Raw genomic sequence first — 2923 nt, 5'->3', positions numbered from 1 at the left:
TTCTTTTCCTCCCCCCCTCCACTACCTCTCCCATAGCTGACGCACGATTCCACTGGGTATCACATGTGTCTTGATTTTAACCCATTTCCATGTTGTTGGTATTTGCATTAGAGTGTTCATTTAGAGTCTCTCCTCAGTCGTATCCCCTCCACCCCTGTAATCAAGCAGTTGTTTTTCCTCAGTGTTTTTACTCCCATAGTTTATCCTCTGCTTGTGGATAGTGTTTTTTAGATCCCTGCAGATTGTTCAGGGACATTGCATTGACACTAATGGAGAAGTCCATTACCTTCGATTGTACCACAGTGTATCAGTCTCTGTGTACAATGTTTTCCTGGTTCTGCTCCTTTGCCTCTGCATCACTTCCTGGAGGTTGTTCCAGTCTCCATGGAATTCCTCTACTTTATTATTCCTTTTAGCACAATAGTATTCCATCACCAACATATACCACAATTTGTTCAGCCATTCCCCAATTGAAGGGCATCCCCTCATTTTCCAATTTTTGGCCACCACAAAGAGTGCAGCTATGAATATTCTTGTACAAGTCTTTTTCCTTATTATCTCTTTGGGGTACAAGCCCAGTAGTGCTATGGCTGAATCAAAGGGCAGACAGTCTTTTATCGCCCTTTGGGCATAGTTCCAAATTGCCCTCCAGAATGGTTGGATCAATTCACAACTCCACCAGCAATGAATTAGTGTCCCCACTTTGCCACATCCCCTCCAGCATTCATTGCTTTCCATAGCTGTCGTGTTAGCCAATCTGCTAGGTGTGAGGTGATACCTCAGAGTTGTTTTGATTTGCATCTCTCTGATTATAAGAGATGTAGAGCACTTTTTCATGTGCTTATTAATAGTTTTGATTTCTTTGGCTGAGAACTGCCTGTTCATGTCCTTTGCCCATTTGTCAATTGGAAAATGGCTTGATTTTTTGTACAATTGATTTAGTTCTTTGTAAATTTGAGTAATTAAAACCTTTGTCAGAGGTTTTTATGAAGATTGTTTACCAATTTGTTGCTACCCTTCTGATTTTGGTTACCTTGGTTTTGTTTGTACAAAACCTTTTTAATTTGATGTATTCCAGATTATTTATTTTGCATTTTGTAACTCTTTCTAATTCTTGCTTGGTTTTGAAGTCTTTCCCTTCCCAAAGGTCTGACATGTATAATATTCTGTGTTTGCCTAATTTTCTTATAGTTTCCTTCTTTATGTTCAAGTCATTCACCCATTTTGAATTTATCTTGGTGTAGGGTGTGAGGTGTTGATCTAAACCTAATCTTTCCCACACTGTCCTCCAATTTTCCCAGCAGTTTTTATGAAATAGTGGATTTTTGTCCCAAAAGCTGGGATCTTTGGGTTTGTCATATACTGTCTTGCTGAGGTTGCTTGCCCCCAGTCTATTCCACTGATCCTCCTTTCTTTCTCTTAGCCAGTACCAAATTGTTTTGATGACCGCTGCTTTATGATATAGTCTGAGATCTGGGACTGCAAGTCCCCCTTCCTTTGTATTTTTTTTTTATTATTTCCCTGGATATCCTTGATCTTTTGTTCTTCCAAATGAACTTTGTTATGTTTTTTTCTAAATCAGTAAAAAAAATTTTTGGAAGTTCCATGGGTATGGCACTAAATAGATAGATGAGTTTGGGTAGGATGGTCATTTTTATTATATTGGCTCGTCCTACTCATGAGCAGTTAATGTTCTTCCAATTGTTCAAGTCTAGTTTTAGTTGTGTGGAAAGTGTTTTGTAGTTGTGTTCATATAGATCCTGTGTTTGTCTCGGGAGATAGATTCCTAAGTATTTTATTTTGTCTAAGGTAATTTTGAATGGGATTTCTCTTTCTAGTTCTTGCTGCTGAGCTGTGTTGGAATTATATAGAAATGCTGATGACTTATGTGGGTTTATTTTGTATCCTGCAACTTTGCTAAAGTTGTTGATTATTTCAATTAGCTTTTTGGTTGAATCTCTAGGATTCTTTAGGTAGACCATCATGTCATCTGCAAAGAGCGATAATTTGGTCTCCTCCTTGCCTATTTTAATGCCTTCAATTTCTTTTTCTTCTCTAATTGCTACTGCTAGTGTTTCTAATACAATGTCAAATAATAGAGGTGATAATGGGCATCCTTGTTTCACTCCTGATCTTAATGGGAATGGATTTAGTTTATCCCCATTGCAGATGATATTAGTTGATGGTTTTAGATATATACTGTTTATTATTTTTAGGAACGACCCTTCTATTCCTATGCTTTCTAGTGTTTTTAATAGGAATGGGTGTTGTATTTTATCAAATGCTTTTTCTGCATCTATTGAGATAATCATGTGGTTCTTGTTGGTTTGCTTGTTGATGTGGTCAATTATGTGGATAGTTTTCCTAATATTGAACCAGTCCTGCATCCCTGGTATAAATCCTACTTGATCATGGTGGATGACCCTTCTGATCACTTGCTGGAGTCTTTTTGCTAGTATCCTATTTAAGATTTTTGCATCTATATTCATTAGGGAGATTGGTCTATAATTTTCTTTCTCTGTTTTTGGCCTGCCTGGTTTTGGAATTAGTACTATGTTTGTGTTATAAAAGGACTTTGGTAGAACTCCCTCTTTGCTTATTATGTCAAATAGTTTGTATAGTATTGGAGTTAGCTGTTCTTTGAATGTTTGATAGAATTCACTGGTGAATCTGTCAGGCCCTGGGGATTTTTTCTTAGGAAGTTCTTTGATGGCCTGTTGGATTTCTTTTTCTGATATGGGATTATTTAAGAAATCTATTTCTTCTTCTGTTAGTCTAGGCAATTTGTATTTTTGTAAATATTCATCCATATCACCTAGGTTGGTATATTTATTGCCATATAGTTGGGCAAAGTAGTTTTTAATGATTGCCTTAATTTCCTCTTCATTGGAGGCGAGATCTCCCTTTTCATCCTTGATGCTGT

The sequence above is a fragment of the Monodelphis domestica genome, chromosome 7 (genome assembly GCF_027887165.1).
Source record: "Monodelphis domestica isolate mMonDom1 chromosome 7, mMonDom1.pri, whole genome shotgun sequence".
Classification (NCBI taxonomy): domain Eukaryota; kingdom Metazoa; phylum Chordata; class Mammalia; order Didelphimorphia; family Didelphidae; genus Monodelphis; species Monodelphis domestica.
This window is presented reverse-complemented; position numbering follows the sequence as displayed.